Consider the following 18143-nt stretch of genomic DNA (forward strand, 5'->3'; position numbering starts at 1 on the left):
TGGTCTTGACACTTTTGAGGCCTACTTCTGCCAAACGATTGAAGAAATAACATTGTTTTACAGAGCAGGTAGATATCTTTGGAACAGCACACACTAAAAAATGTGATGTGATTGCACGACTAAACTAAAAAGAATACTGTAAAACCACTACTTTATTGTCATTTTACAATTTTTGGTTGATTTTTGAAATTTAAAGCAAATGGAATTTTACCAATAAAAATATCTATCTGGTTATTAAGTAATACGGAGTTAGTATTTATGTATTTAACAGTTGAACAGCCATGCAGATTGTCATTTTATTGTCATTAACTTTTAATACTGTTACTTAATATTGTTACATATTAAAATTTATAATACTGTTAGACAAAATAAAAATAAGAAATCTTTCAAACATGAGTTTACATAGCTTGGTTTTAGGCCTTTTTAGAGAGCACCTGGTTTAATATCATTTTAGAGCAAGTCGCACATGGCTGAGGATTATGTGAGATCATCCTTAGAAATTAAACTAAAAATAAATTAAGGTGAAGCATTTTTACACTTTTAATGTTTAAAAAAAGCGTTTCTTTTTTAAATAAATACTAACAATACATTTAGAGTAGATTTCGCTTGAGTTGTTCTGAACTGATTTTCAGGGTCACAAGTCTCGCTTTCTGGTATTTTTTGGGCTTAAAGGTCAAAGGTTAGGAAAATGCAAATGTTTAGATTCCGGTGAGTAGATGGACAAGTGATTTTTAATTTCAGGTAAATTTTGAATTCAAATACGTTTCTGATGACTGGACCAGTGGACTCTCATAACATATTTTCATATGACTACATACATCAGCTGAATGCAACTCTCTTTATTTGAAAAACGCTTATTTAAAAAAAAGAGAAAAAAATAACAATATCCAAACAAAGATCTCTCAACAGCTGATACAATAATATAAAATGGAGTAATGATTTAAAAAAATAAGTTTTTATTCGGATCCTAAAAATCTATGTAAAAAATATTTGTTAGCCTTGCAGGAATCTAATATCTCTTAAAATTGCTGTCCAGTTTTTTTGTTTTTCCACCGATATTCTAAAAAACTGTCATGAGAGATGAGCTTCAAGTCTTTAAGACAGTAAGGTCTCTTTTCCATCACCCTGTTCTCTAGATTTCTAACAAATGTTTTCCAAAATCACTACACAAGAAATCCAGTAATAAAAAAATATTTTTTTCAGTGTGCAGACATTGATTCTGTATGTGTCTCACATGTGGGGATATTATCACTCTGTATGGGTAAGAATTCCCCACTCAGCACCTGGTTTGGCTTAAACTGCAGCCCTAGCACTGTAATGTAATGGGAAAGAGAGCAGGGGAGGAAAAAAAAGAGAGTAAGACTTGTAAAAAGTGAATTTTCAGCAGATTTTAGGCAAAACATTCCTTCCCCTGCTTCCTCTGTCAGCTCTGTTTAAACATCACGGTCTGCCTATCCCAACCAGTGGTAATACATTTGAATCTTTAAGCACAAGAGAAATGCATCCCCGTCAAAACCAGTGGTTAATGTTTAAAGAGAAAATAATGGAAATACAATGTCATATTAGGAGCAGGAAGAAACAAAAATAGGCTTTATTACAGAGGGCGAATATGTCTAAATAATATATTAGATGTGCATGTTTTACATCATTGTGAATACCAAAGCACCTCTGAATGGGCAGGATAGAGACTTGGTAGTGACAGGTAAGCAAACAAGCAAACCAGATGTTTTAATGGATGTAGGACAACATGCCCATGGCTTTCTAGACAAAACAGCCCTGACAGTTTTGCTGTCTTGTAGATTTCTTTATGATGTTCTACTAATCTTTAATGCATTCTAAAACCAGGTTTTCAGCACTTTGTACACCCTGGAACATCACAATGTAAATCTACTTATATCAAAAAGAGAAATGTATCCCTGATAATAATCTAATCCTCCTCTCTGTTGCTTTTCATTAACAAATATGCCCTTAAAGCATTCAGTTTTAAGGTCTATAAACTACATTTGAGAAGGTCATAGCTAACCACCTGCCCTGAGGACCGCACTAAAATCATTCAAGCTTGTTTTAGTGTGTGAACACTCATAACTATCTTAAGTGTGGCCTGTGGCATTAAAACTGAACAAACCTGCATTCTCTGATCACTGGATGGTCTCTTTGGTGCTTATGCTTGACCGATGTGTCACAGGTTTAGATAATGTAGGAAAAGCTTCACCTATTAGACCTTACAATTAAACATATGAGTGACTTTCTGTTTGTCTGACCTGTGTTTGAAAAGATGAGCTCTCCTTGCAATTAAAGCTACTAACACAAGGGGGAGCAACTCTACTGGAAGTGCTCACCTCTAAGCAGCCATGTGGGGCTGTACTAGTTACTACAGAGTGTTTGAGAATCATATTTCTTTTTTTCTTATTCCTGATTCCCCAGTTCAATTTTGTAACATGAGTTTGATTATTTTTCTGACATGTATTACACTCTACCAGAGAGAATTTAGCTCTGACTAGCAGAGCTAAACTGAAGGATGTTAAGTGCTCACTGAAGGAGAAAGCCCTACGTTGGCTTTGGCTGTAAACGTACAACTCTCACCACTCAGAGCTAAAAATAATCTGCTCTTTCCAAGAACATGGAAAGAAAGGAAGGCTCAAGAAAACCAAGGCAACGTGAAGATGGTGTCATTAGTTTTATAGTTTGTGAAGGAAACACTAATAGGCCGTGGCTGGTAAACCATACCTGTAATTAGAGGAGTGTTGAGGTAGAGAACACTATTTATTTGTTAGCTGTGTACCTGCCAGCTTTTGGTTAGTTTTCCCACGCTTATACCTTGATGGTTAAGGTTGTGTTTAGTATGTTTATAAATGTCAAAGCCAGAAAGAAATATTTGACCTGATCCCAATGCAAACATATAAAAAGTATGAAATATGAATGTATTAGAGGTTGTTTATTTTGTAATAGTCTTTTTTTTTTAGTGTCTTGTCTGACAGCCCAGGTGATCTATATGATGAGACTTGCTGCTTTGCAGATCCATTGCTCCACAACAGCAACAATAACAAAAAAAAGTCAAAAAAGGATGTTTCCCTCTTTGCACTTCTGACTTTATCAAATACATGACTTAACATGCTTTGTCTTGAAGCAAATTGGACAGGCTAAAGCAGTCTTAGGTAGAAGATAAAAAAAAAATTGACATTATTTTAACAAGTAAATAATAATAAATAAAGAAACAAATTAAAATTTTCTTCTACACAAGCAGTCATCCCATTTTCTTAGCTACTCATGCTTGTGTGGCCACGTAATTCTGTGAATGCACCTCCTTCCAAGTTTTTTGTCTGCATGGGTATGTCGGCATGTATTTATGCAAATGTTTTGCAACAGGAGCCTTAGAGGGTTAAGAGGAGTAACCCTACCAAGCTCTGGTAAACCATCCTCACAATGTGATTTATCTTAGTAAAATCGAATCTTTCAGTTACTTTTAGGGCTGCAAATAACGATTATTTTGCAAATTGATTTATCTGTCGATTAGTTTTTTGATTAATAGATTAATAATCTGATAGGCAAAGGTTCCTTAAAGAAGATTTTTTTTACCAAATTAAACCAGGTGAAACTAAAACTTTTTTACTTGAGGAGTTCTGGATGGAGCATTTTGATGGATGAAAATTTTTTATTTTTTTTTTACATTAAATGCCAAATATTTATACATAGTTTTTACAATTTTGATTTAATTACTGCTCTATGTGGGTCGCTCTGTCAGCTAAAGGCATGTCTTACTGTCTCTATACTCCAGTTAACGATTAATCGATTACTAAATTAGTTGACAATTATTTCAATAATCAATTATCTCGATTAATCAGATTAATTATTTCAGCTCTAGTCAGTTTTTAATAAAATAAAGAGTGCCCATTTCATAATTAAAGAGTATTTTATGGAGAAGCACATTAAACTGGGAAAGATACTAATAGTTTAATCAAATTATACAGACAGAGTGCAAGAGTGCCCATTTAAATTTTTTCCTAGTTATCAAACAATGCAGTCAGGTCTAATGTATTATTCAAATTGATTAAAAGGTTTTCATCTTAAGTAAACAAGCAGCTTGTAACATGTCATTTACTTACAGCATTAAGTCCCCCTGGATGAGCACGTATCAACAGTGAACAGTCACTTTTGCTGCTGACTTTACGACAGTCCCACATGCTGTGCATGCTAATCTGAACTTTAACTGTTATACTTATTTTAAACCTTCTTCTTAACCCCCCATGCGTCCCTTGGAATCCTGTCATGCAAAATGTGTCTAATGCTGAAAATGTGAATGTGTGGGCAGGAACAATGTTGGAGTTTGATCACATTTAACTAACTGATGAGAGTCCAAATCAGGGATGTGGTGCTCGGCCAAACATATTTTCATCAGATGCTGTGGTTCTCACTCTCACTGTTTTTGCCTTTCCATCTTTTCCAATGCTGAAACATAATCACTCTAACCCAAACATGAACTGTGCTTAACGAAAACATTGTTAATGTAGAAATCTATGATACTGTGGAAACTTTTTCACACATCTAGCCCTAGTATTGTGATAGGACTATTTCTTCTGGCTAGTGTCCTAATCTGCCCTTTTTCTGTCCATCACTTTGGTTGAAGATTTACTTGCTGGGTGATCAAGTTCAATGGAGCGTCCACAGGAAGCCTGAACAGAAGCCAGTATCGGCGACACTTCAAAGACACAGGCTGCCCATACCCCCTGAGGCGCTACGTAGAGGCTTCAGGGGTTTTCTTCATTAGTGTTGTACCATCATCCAGTTTGAACTACAACTCTTCAACCTTGCTTTGAAATCTTTCACTTATCAAGAGGTTAAGACAGTTTGTTTGACACACATGGTTACATTCTGTTCAGCATTTTCTTTGTACTATCTATTTCCTAAAGCTATAAAGCTAAGATATGTAAATTAAGAGGCTCATCTTTTTTTAAAGCGCTCCAGCAGTTTGAAAGTCACAGTTCTGAGAAATTGCTTGAGATTAGTCATTGATCTATATTGTTTTAGAAAAATACCAGTGCTCATTTGAGAAGAAAAAGTCTTCCTTGCAGAATTCTTTCAGGCCAAGCTCCAACCCCAAGTGTACACTGACAGATGACATATCTTCCTCCAAGTAAGGTTTATGTTAATGGTAGACCCTCACAGGTGGAGGTCTCCTCTTACACAAACACCAGCTAGTGATTGCCTCCACTTAGGGCCAGTAAAAGTTATAAATGATGACCGATCAGGTCGCACTGTAAATTCAGCTCAGTCACTCTGATGGATGGCCAGGTCTAGGTGAGGACTGAGCCAGGTTTGGTAGGTTTTAACAAGTGCTCGGTTTCCTCCCATGAGCTCGTGTCTGACTGAAAATCTCTCCAATGAAAAGTTACATACCTTTTCCTCACTAAATCCTCCTCATCCGGTGCACCCTACTGTAATGTAAATGCATTCTGCTAAGCGGTTGTTTTATTTTTCCCAGAATGGCTAAGATAAATCAACAAAAGTATTGGTGAAGCATTAGATTATGCTTGGTTCTATCAGCCACTTGTAACTTATTTTTATCTTTAGCTTTAAATGAAGCTCAACTAAAACAAAACTGTAATAATATAATGGCTTTCCCAAATGTTTAACCTGATAATCTACTGGGGCTCAGCATAATGGAAGATGGAATCAAGGCTTTTCATCTGGTTGAGATTCAAATGCAGTTGTGAGAAACAATGATTCAATAATGATAGAAAGATTGACTATATATACTTATTTAGCCTTTATTTAACTAGGAAGGTCATGCTGAGATTTAAAGACTTCTTAACAAGAGAGTTCAATAGTTGGTGTTTGGTCTAACCAAACTCCAACTATTGAACTTTTTTTTTTTATGTGGGGATATATTTAGTGTTTTTTTGCTTTTGTATTACACACTTGGAGCATTGTCTGGTTCAGACCTAGGCTGCAATTGTCCTCTTTGTAATATTATTTGAAAATTTATACATCTTGTACTGTTGTTCTCAACTCCATCTCTTTATTTCATTGGCCAGGCATACAGGATTATTTATACAGAGTGTTAACATGTCTATTACATTTTTCTTTATTTTCTTTTGCTTCACATTACATTGTTTTTTTCACTGCACAACCAAGACAACAATGTGCCACATACACACAGAGACAAAGAAAAGTACACATTGCAGGTACAACAATGACCATAAAGAAAAATAAAATGTTATAGAAAGGACCAAGATGCTGAGACAGTTTCCAAGCTACAAAAAGCAACATCTCATTGTATAAGGGAGAAATCTTGTTTAGGATGGCATTTCTAAATTAGTGGGACATAATCATTTTAGATTTTTTCTTTTTTGACACATATTTCTCAGATCAGAATTTCAATTCTACAAATTTTTTTCATCTTATGAGAATCATAACAGCAGCTTTTGAACACGCTGCAAATGCTTGGGGAATCCATGCAAATAATAATAAACAACTGTCCGTTATTTCTGGCATTATCAATTGTTTATGTCAGACTGATGAAAATATATTATAATGAGTATTATATAATATTCTCACCACCCATAACATTAAGGCATTCGTTTATCAGATAAGTATTTACATTCAAAAAGTTTAATCAAGTTGTCATAATAAGTCAAGCATCTTTTTCTATTTGTGTCCATTAGACTTTTTTTTTTCTAAATCTGGCCAATTTAAAGTAGAGTGCCACTCCGTGTTTGCACTCTGTGCAAACATAGAGGGCTATAAAATGCAGAAGGCCTTATTTTTTTCACACTCTCCACCAGGATCTTTGCACCAAACAAGAGATGTCTCATCCTGGAGATGACTTACCAAAGTAGATGATAGTTTGAAAAGATGTCAAATATTGTATGTAATTTCGGAAATATGGTGAATGAACCATTTAAGCAAAGAAGACTGTCTTATATAAAGGCTTGTTTCTACTTATTTTTCATGCAAGGTGTTACACAGTTCTGTCTTTTCCAATGATATGATGCAAAAAACCACAGAACAAACAGAAAAAAGACATACATTTGTACCCTTTTTAGTCTACAAACTTCCCGCATACAATGAGATGTAACTTACCATTCATAATAATCAAATATGGATAATCAAAGTTACTGTAGCCATAATTTACATCAGAGTATCCATCCAGACCACACTGTATATTGGAAACTAAATTAACTAAATAATGATATGGTCTTTCACACATTTTACACGCATTAACAAAAGGACTTGTAACTGTAATGGCATTAATTAAATATCTGTATTCACTGACACAGATATTTGCTTTTGAGAGATGCATTAGGGATTTTGAAAAAGACACTGGCTTTGGAGTTAATCCACTGTGTTGGTTTGAAAATTGTACCAAAGCAACAGAGAAAAACTGTATGATCATATAGTAAAAATGTGAATGGTTTCATTTATCAGTTTAACCCCTTATCTTCTGCTTCTTTTATTAAAATGGTAATCTTATTAAACTGACCAGTGTTTAGCGTGTTTACATAGATGCTTCAGTTAACGCTATATGTTATTCACATACCTGTTAGAATTACCGGTAGATAGCTTGTCTTCTGACCACCTCAGTGGGTTTAGATGATAGTTAAAAAAATCTTTCTCTTAAAACACTTAACTTCATTTCTGCATGTGAAGCAATGTGTGCTGGAATGTTCTGGTAGAACATATTTTTTCCCCCTTAATATAAAACATGAACAGGATCTTCATCAGTCTACATTTTTTGCGTTTTTGCATTAGACTGCAAGATGAATTTGACCACTATGACTTTTGCATTCGGTGTGACGCTTAGGTAAGGTTTGCGATACACCAGCTTGGAACTGATGAAGACTAAAATGTTGAAAGGTTTATCAAGAACAAAGTAGCCAACAGGTCTCAGGTGGTCCAACATGGGTTGTCTGGAAGAGAAAGAAATAAGAATCATTAAAGCTGCACTTAGAACAAGTAGAATGAAATGCTTTGGACAAAAATAAATACTGGAGTTTTGTTGGAAATCCAAGAGTAGATATCAGAGAAGTGGCGGTTACATACAGTATAGATTTTTTTGTAATTTGGTTTGAAACATTTATTGATATATACGGGTATGCTGTTTTACTAAAACAAAATTGAGATAAATAGTGTATGAGCAGAAGGTTCTACTGGGTGACAGGTGTGGTGCAAGTGAATGCATGTGTATGAAACGTATTCATTTCTTAAATTTTCTTCTCTTGAAGATGAAAGGAAGTAACCAGAGGTGAGAACAGCTCATGAAAAAAATCCAGAAACACTAGGCACACAAGGACCATTCTAATGGCACGAGCAGATTGAACAGGCTTCATGGAGGACTGTAACCGAAATGAACTGGATGAGAACCAGCCACAGCAATAGAGGAAAGCTGCTGCAAATAAAAAAGGGGTAGAGAAAGAAATACAGCAATAGCCTATAAATAGAAAACTCCTCCCCTCTTCTAATTCAGACTTCAATACATGTTGGTTCTCCTCCTCTTTTTGTTGTTCTCCAGAATGGTGATAACAACCAGGTTAAAATGGTAAATGCTTCACCTTGATTTCATTTCACAAATTTGTGTCTTCTGATCCATTTTTTTTCCCCAAGCTGCAAAGTTATTTAAATATATATAATTTAATGTGGCTTTTCCTTCAAATGAACGTGTTATCTAATTTAAATAGAACAAAACTAGAATAATTCAGAGAGGTGTGGTTTTTAATCACAGCAATACATTATGGGACTCTGGTCTCCTTTTGAAAAGGGTTTTGAAATTAGATGCACACAAAGCAATTATTTATAGAACTGAGGCTTCTGAAGACAGAATAAAATATGGTATGTTTTTGTACTTTGTCTTTGTTTTTGTTCTATTTAATGTTAAAAAAGTTAACATGTTATCCCTATTTTTGTTGGGATGTTAATGATTTTTAATCAAAAAAAGGTTGACTTTGAATGGTTAATTGTTTAATTATTTCAGCTTTCCTTTTAATGTTTAAGTTTGGTTAAATTATCTTTAATTAAGTTCCAATTATTCAACTGTTTTTAATGTCTTTACATTTCTTGTTTAATCTAATTTTATGATTTCTTTATGGATAACGCTTGTTTATCACAGTCATCATTGCATTGGGTCCTTAATTTCATTTTTACACAACAATCACACAGTGTTTTTTAGGCTGGTTGAGTATAAGACCCAAAAACTTTTATAGATTTTTAAAGGTAAAATGTCTTATTTAATTAACCTAATTTGTGACATAATTTTACCTAGGAAAATAATATTTTGCTCCCTGTTAGTAGGTTGATGTGATTTGAGGTTATATATACAAGTTATATTTTCTATCAAACTGAAAAAAATGTGAAAGATATTTTCTTTTTCTTTCAAGCTAAAAATATACCTTTTATTTTTTATGTTTTTGTTTAGTTATTTTCAGAATCTCTGGATGCATCTCTGGATTCACTTTTGTCTGTTTAAGAATCAACCAAAATCTACATGCTGCATAGACTACCAAAAAAAAAAAAGATTTTTTTTCAACACCCATCTGTTATGAATTGTGTGCATCTCTTCTGCACTGTGGCCACGGTATCCTGAACATATTGGTAAATATCTGTGCTCATGTTTGACTTGGCCACTACACATCCTGTGGGGATTTTGCTGAATCCATTTCCCTGTGGCTGTATGGTAATCTTGGTTTTACTTTTAAAATCTCAAACACATTGCAGAGTTCCTTTTTTTCTTCTTGCTTTTATTGAAGTCAGTGCTAGAGAGACGTAAGAATTAAGAGAGAACAAAATTATTAATTTTAAATGATATATTTTAGATGTAAATATTCATGTGTGAAATGGACCAATCCAAACTGATTTTGTAAGAAAGGTGGCTTTAATTATTTATTTAAAATTTGGTGCGTTTTTTTTTTTTTTTCCTGTAAAGTTAAAACTGTTAAGTTAAGGTGCATTGTCTTACCCTTCTTCTGCAGGACATGGAATGAAAACGGCCATCCTGAGTTGCCATTAAACTGTGGTTTCTACTCAGCAGAAAGTAAATCATTTTTGTGGTCGTAATTAAAAAGAATCCCCCTCTGCTATAAAACTCAGACTATATTATGTTCGGTTCTCCAAGGCTGAGAAATAAATCCATGCTGTCTGCTGCGATTCACTACGGCACATTACATTTAGATCAATTAAACTTCCCATCTCACTTTACAAGCCACCAGGCCTAATGTTGGCTTTCCCTCACCCCTTTGAGTGGGGTGATACTCTGAGGGGTTGCACTGCTAAATTTATTCAACTATTGCTGTAAAAACTGCAGAGACTGGCAAAGTGGGTCAATTAGCTTTATTTCTTTTTTATCCATAGATGGTGATAAAATATTTTCCAGATTAATTCTTATTTTTAGCTGTTGTTCTTTTTATATTTCTGTACAAATGTATAATGAAGACTGACTTATTTTCACATTTTTTGAGCTACAGTACAACCAAAGCATGGGCTTTGCATTAAAGAAAAATACTTGCTGAGGAAAGCTAAACGCAGCATTTATGGTTTTCAGTCAGCTGCTGCTTACAGCTAAAACTTAAATGGATTTCTGAATCCTCTTAAATTTTATAGCAGGGATAATACTTGAACAGGTGGACCAATACTTTTATCCACAGCAGTGGAACAGACCACTTCTTTGGTGCCGGTGACTTGAAAGTGATGCTTCATTTTCTTTTTCTCTTTTCCATACAGTTAAGTCATTATAATGAAAGGTTGAGCATATCACCATTATTTTTAGAGAAAGAAAGACAGGGACCCAGCCAAACAAAGTTTAAGGCTAATTTAATCATTAGAAACAACTTAAGTCGACAAATTATATGTCATTTGACACAAGCCTTGATTAGCAGCTATCAAATAGTCTTGACTTTTATTGGGGATAATTGTTATCTAAGTGTGCCTACCTTGAATATAAATGATCCTACAGTAAAAAAAAGAAATGATAATTAGAAAAGCAAACGATTGCATACAATCCAGAGGTTTTCTCCCCTTCTCTCATAGTGGACAGCTAAGTCAAAGCCAATTTAGGAAGTAATACTATAATCTTTAACTTCAGAACTTAAAAAGGGGTGCAACAAAAATAACAACAGTCTCCTGTGAAAATGTTTAGTCAAAGTTAGCATCAGGGTGATGGAAATGAGGATTTGCAAGATTTTAAATGTGGCATGTTTTTTTTGTTTTTTTTTTTTAGAGAAACTATCCATTGATCAACATTTGTGTGGATAAAACTAGTCTTGTTTATGTCAGAGGAGAATTAGAGTACTGGTTTGAAAAGATGGGATGGCAACTAATCGAATCCTTTGCTACAACCAAGATATGCAAAATACCATCTCTGAAAACACATTATTGCAAACCTTGATGCAAATAGACTTCAACAGATGATGTCAGAGTGCCACTCCTATGAGTTAAGAGCAAGAAACTCAGTTTACAATTTACACAGTCACCAAAACTGGACTGGTGATTAGGAAAAGGCTGCTGAGTCCCAGGAGTTCTGATCTTAGCTAAAATATTCAGACGATTGCATCAGAATTTGACATTAACAACATGAAAGCAGGAATTTGTCCACCTTAAATCGAGAGTTTAGGCAGGTGTTAGGGTAAAGTGGATAGTTTGGGACCCCTAGTAGTTAATGAATATTGTTTTAACACCATGCTCCTATGCCACATACATTAACTGTGTTTCTTTTGGGCTGTTTATGCATAATTATAAAAGCATTTTTGTTCTCTCTGTTACAAAAATTAACATTTACATAAAGTTTTTTTATCCGTATAAAAGAAAATGCTAAAAGATAGTCCACTTACATAAAAGTAAACTGCACCAGCTGTGCACATTAAACCCATACTGCACTTTTTTGGGCCAATTTTCTGAATTAATTGTCGTAAGTTTGACTGCCATGTCCAGCTCCGATCCACCCCCTATAGAGTCTTGAATAGTTAAGGTGCGTGCTAAACTGAAGCTAAGTAAATTTACTTTATGACACTTCTGTGACATGTGCATCTGTGATTTCACACGCTTAATGTAAAATTTACAGTTGCAGTATTGAATGTCACATTAGACTGTGGGGGAGAGCTGAGGGGTAACCAGAGCCCCCAGAGAACAAAGCGGGTGTTTCTGACCCGGTCCCTCCTGCTACCCCTCCCTGCTGCACTTTAAAGCTGCAGAGGTGTGATCCGAGCACAACAGCTCAGCTTATAGCCATTAGGCAAGTACCATGGTGCCTCTAATGGCTACAGGCCTTAATGAGCTAAACACCTGGAGGTGTGGGAGTGTATGCAAAGCATCCCTATCTCAGAGACTAGGAGCATGTTTGTTGATTGGTTGGGTATACAACATAGGCCAGTCCAGTCATGACTAGTGCGTCTCTTATATTAGCAGCCATGTTTGAGTCAGCCTTGAAGGGTCTGGGAGCATGTGCTTGTCCTGTTCAGAGGAGAACAGGACTCAGAGTTCAAACATGGATTAGGCACGCTCGTCCCATGGTGTCATGTTCAGTGACTGGCCTCCCCCTCAAGGGAGTGATCCCCTGGAGAAACCCCCGGAATTGATTTAGCTCTATATAAATTAATCTTGATAGTTTAACCTAAATCTTCCCGTTAAGCCGCAAGTCCTGCATCAAATAAATATAAAAAGGGTTTTAAAGGGTATTATTTTCTGAATAGCTGAGGTTTCTAGAAATCTCCTGCATTTGGATAAATTGTATAAAGAATGATTACTGTTTATATTATTATTAGAAAAAAATTATACTTAAAACTACTAAAGAAAGGTTCTTTTTTCACAAGTGAGCTTCAGTGCATGCACACCTCCAGACCTGAAATGTAAATAAGGCTAAATCTAAGCCCCAAATACTTCTGCTTTAATGTAGTACATTGCAATTTATACAATGAAATGCAGAATAATTAGAATTTAGAGATGATAAAACAACAGCATTCATTTATATATTTTGCTTTATTTGACTTTATCCGTCTCAGTGTTTCCTTTTAGGGCTTATTTCCTGTTCGAATTGCAGGAATCTATCCTACCATTATTTCACATAATGGCTTGCAGCCTGACAAGTAGGGCCATTATTATATTAACTTGATGAGCAACTATGACATTCACACTTCAAAGTTACATTTATAATATCATTAAAGTTAAGATGTCGTTCATGTGGTGGCTCAAACATCTTTAAACTTTATCCTTCCTTAGATAGGACAGAGTATTACGGCTAAACTAAGACTCTTGTAATGTTAGAGTTGTAAAATTACGAGGGTAAAGTCATTATATTACAAGAATAAGAGCAAAGTTGCAATTATATATGACTAAAGTTGTGATATCGACAAAAAGTAATATTAGCACAAAAAAAAGATTCAAAATAGAGTTATAAATAAAGCTCAACCTAACTGCTGCCTGAGCAGAGCATTTTAACTCAGGGGTAGAATGCACAAGATACAATGACTCATGATTTTATTCTTGTAATGTTACTACTTTGTGACTGAAATCCTGTAAGATTACAATTTTGCTCTCAAAGGCTTAAAAGTATGACTTCATTTTTGTAACAGCATTTTTGTAATAGCAATTATTCTCTTAAATGTATTACTTTGATGTTGTGGACCTAATATTATTACTTTATTCTAAATAATAAATAATAAATAGATAAATAAATAATATTTTCATGATTAAAAAAAAACTGATATATGTGTTTGTTCGGTATCAATAAAAAACATTACATTCATTTGAGCGTTTATTCTTGCAGTTCCTGTAAGAAGTTTAAATAAACGTATCATTGGCATAAATGCTCTTTCAGTTTTAGTTGAATTTTTTAAGTAATTGTAATGCAATGGGGTTTTAAGCAACATGCCCAAATTATTTTCATGGAGAATTTTCTGTAATCCACACAGGGTAAAAATGTACATACAGTTTCTAATCTAAGCACTCCTCATGTTTGAAATAGACATTACACATTCTAGTACGTTTAGGATCATAAGGTGGCTGTAATAGTAATACCCTATTCTGACCAAGCTTCCACAATCTGACTAAAACTATCAACTTCAGGGAAATGTAAAATGATTAGAACATTCAGGTGACATCAGTGTCATTGTCCACAATAATGTAAGTCTAACAGGGAAACTCAGCACCTCTATGCTTGATTTTAATTAAGAAAGATTAACCTACAATGAATTTCAATGGATAGACAAAAAATGTTAGCTACATGGTGATGGTGGATGAAAGCCACATCATCATCACCACAAACATTTCATAGCATGGATTGAACTTGGAAAGATCTTGGGATGTCTGCAACTTTCTCGCTGCAATTTATTAAGTTTGAAGGATGTGTAAACATAAGCCCTAACCCTTTTTATATAATTTTGGTTAATATCACCTTACCTAAGCATTTTCAGCTAGCTCTAAGATTTTTGGAAACTTGAAACACATAACAAACACAGCTTTGGCTTTCCCTAGATAATTGCACTTACTTAGCCTATTTATACCTAAAAATGTCTCCAATTACCTATAGGAATATCTTGCACCTAATAAGATCCTAGCAGACCGGTTTAGTTATGGTGCATTGGTTTGATCTTGAGCCATTTCTGTGGAGCCAGCAGGCAACAGGGGAAGTTCATTAAGAAACTGTAGTACAAAAACCTAACCCAGCCAGATCCATCTTTGTGTTGGAGCTCCTGGTTTACCTTTACTTTCTATCTGCAACGACCAGAAAAATAAAAAAAACTAACCACCATTGACCCTCATAATTTAGACTATAAATACATGCTATATCTTATGTTCCAAATAAACAAGAAATTGTTTTTCAAAAACTCAATTTTCTGGACCAGCCAAATAAAAAAAAAATACATTCTTAAGTGAGTGGATACATTCCTTTTTATCCTATAACAAACAGATAAGTCCACAGAAGAACACTAGAATGAGTGACCATTAATCTCTACACTACTTTACTCTGCCTACCATTGTTGTTTTACAATGTATTCAGTCAAGCAGCTGTTGAGAGTGTAGGTATTTGAGATTGGAGTTAAATCCAGCTGAGTAGAGCAAAATCTATGGTTAATCTGATTGTAGCTCCAACAAAAAAAGACAGATTTCCATATTTTATGATATTGTATTGCTTACATTTAACTTTTATCTTCATATTCCTGTTTTTCTTACTGTGACTATCTTACAATATGTGGTCTCTTCATCCTCTGACATGGGAGCTGGTTCGGAGCTCGTATACCTGGCTGTGTGTTTCCTGGACGAGGCCACCTGTGCAGCTGGTTAACAGTTGTTGTTGTTTCTTTCTGTATGTCTGCTTCTGCCTGTTTGAACCCCAGTCAGCCTCCGCAGATGGCTGCTCATACTGAGCCTGGTTTAGCTCGAGGTTCCTTCCTGTTAAAAGGGAGTTTTTCCTCTCCACTATTGCTACAAGCATGCTTGGTGAGAGGATTGCCTTCGAGTCAATGAGTCAATGAAATAAATCGGTTTTCCTTAGATAGAACATTTTGAATTGACTTCACTTTATGATCTGGTTGAATAGTCTCTATAAATTGCCTTGACATGTCATGTGTTTTGAATTGGTGCTATATAAATAAACTGAATTGAATTGTATCTTCAATTTATTTTTCTATTATACTTAGTGAAATGCACTACAAATGATATTTAGTGTTGTTAGCAAAGTCAAACCAACTTGCATGTCTTATCTTGTGCAAACTGTCTTTGTAGCTCACCTGCAACATGACGCTTATGGCAGATTAACATAATATTTTTGCATATACAGTTTAGCGATCCTTGCTTTGGATCTTCAAACATTAGGCCCCCAGTTCCTCCCACAATCCAAAAAAAATTACCTTTAGCTGCTAGTTTATGTGTGCATAGTTGCTTGTCATTTCTGTCACTGTGGTGCTCTGTGATGGACTTGCAATTTAAAGTATTCTGCAAAATATAAAGGAATTACATTTAACGAAAAGGAAACAGCCATAACAAAGACTGTAAAACAGTTAACTGGATGAAGCAGTGAAAGGTGATTTCTCAGAGAGCTTTTTGGAAAGTTTTCAGACACCTCTTTTTTTATTTCATAACAAGGCGAGTGTCATAAGCTGTCTGTGTACATTGTCCCCCATTGTCTGTGCACATTTGTTTTTAAAAGCTCAAAGGCGATTGCTTTTTTATTTTATCTGTTTATTGTAATTCTAAGCTACTAAGATTGGTCAAGTACACTGTTTATTGAAATGTTTTGTTGATTTTGAATGTCTGAGTCGGCCCCACTTGCTATATATGTACTGTTTGTTTTTAATTGGGACAAACTTGGCTGGTTTTCCTTTGTATTCAAATATTTTTCTTTGTATTTTTACAACTCTATCTAGATCAGGAGTCTATCTTGGTTTGAGCTACGCAAGCACACACATGCAATTTGGTTTTTCTTTCAGATTAGATGCTAAATCACATTCATTGTGTTTAGGTGTAAATATTTCTTAAGTCTGTAAGTAAGATCGACAATGCTGAAGTAAAAATAAAAATATTCATATAATTTATAAGTAGTCCTTTAAGACTTACAGTTTTGTATTCTGATATTTTGGAAATCTGAAAAATTGCATCGCCTTATTTTCAGAAAGACTCCATTCTACAGCTGTGTTATATATAACAGCATAAGTAGGATGTTTGATGGAAGACAACAAGAAAATCAAGTCTTGACCAATCAAAAGGTTTTTTTTTAAACAGACAGGCTCCAAGATGTTCAACACAAACCAAAAAATACCATGTTTACAGAATAATTTTAACCTCAATGCATGCTGTGTGAGGGGAACTTCTTGTAAGTCCAACTTATATCCTTTTATCTTTCAGAAAACACATGACTAAATCTTTTACACTGTACCGCACGCAGGCTCTCTGGCTAACCGCCTAGTACAAATTTGATAACAACAAAAGAGGATAGGTCTTTCACCACCGCAACCGCTAAACACTCCATACAATGAGATCCAAATGTGGCAACAGGCAACATTTATTTGGAAGCGCAGATGTAACTCCAGCCTGTAGCCACATGATACTGACGATCAGTGCTGAGCTGCGGTTAAAGCAGATGTCTAAACACACAACGGCGCTGACAGCATGAGGGCTCAATGTTTACAGTTGGCTGCGGGAACTAAACATCGTGTAGACACTGAGTGAGGATGTTACTTCCTCCATGTTAGTTGGGACTTTTGGGGGACTTTATGGAAAAAGGGACTGGAGAGATATTTTTCAGACAGTGCAGCACCTAAACCCTTACAGGTAATATGATTCTCTAATTTGTAATTCACCACAAAGTTTCTCAGATATGATATTCTTTGCTCTTTAACTGTATTTACTAAAAACTGTAGTTCTTTAGCCTATAACTTAATTTTTAGGTTCCCATATTTAGCCATATTTGGACATATCAAATTATATATGAGCATCACATCAAAATATTATGGCATCAAGGCTAATATTTTAAATAAAAATGTATTACAAAATATAAAACCTCATTATAAAACTATTTTAAATTATAGTGTACTGATATCTACATGTATTGACTGTGTCTTTTGCAAAAGGACATACCCTATACAACCAAATCTATTTGCCTACTCATACAGATTATAAAATTGTTGCATTCAACCCCTGGTCACAGATGTATAATTCACAAAATGTAACATGAAGACTGTTTCTAAAATTAATTGTGGAAAAAAGGTTCTTTGTCAGGCGTAATTACCAGTTAATTAAGAATGTGCCTACTGTGTGATGAGTTTAGTGGTAAACCTATCATATGGGATTACTCAAACAGTCATGAAAACCATCAAAGTGGTATAAGCGGAAGCTGAATTATAGTCAGGACTTAAAACTTGTAAATCATAATCTCCAAGAAAATTGTGTGCTTGTATTCTCCAGTGTTTGTATATACGTAGCCACTACGGCCATTGTTAAAACCATAGCAATGACAAAAACATAGTTCTATGTAGTAATCTGTGCATATAAGCAGTAGGAAAAGACATCCTCATAAAAACTAAAAAGTAGCACCGTTTGAACAACTGATAATGCTCCATACGCAATAAAAAACTAGTGTTTAACTATGTTGATGGAAGTTCAATCCATTTTAAAAATCAGGGGTTGGGTATGGTTTGAACTTGTAATTCTGATTTTTGAGGCAT

Source organism: Cyprinodon tularosa, unplaced genomic scaffold (assembly GCF_016077235.1).
Source record: "Cyprinodon tularosa strain WSP-4 unplaced genomic scaffold, ASM1607723v1 ctg57, whole genome shotgun sequence".
Lineage (NCBI taxonomy): Eukaryota > Metazoa > Chordata > Actinopteri > Cyprinodontiformes > Cyprinodontidae > Cyprinodon > Cyprinodon tularosa.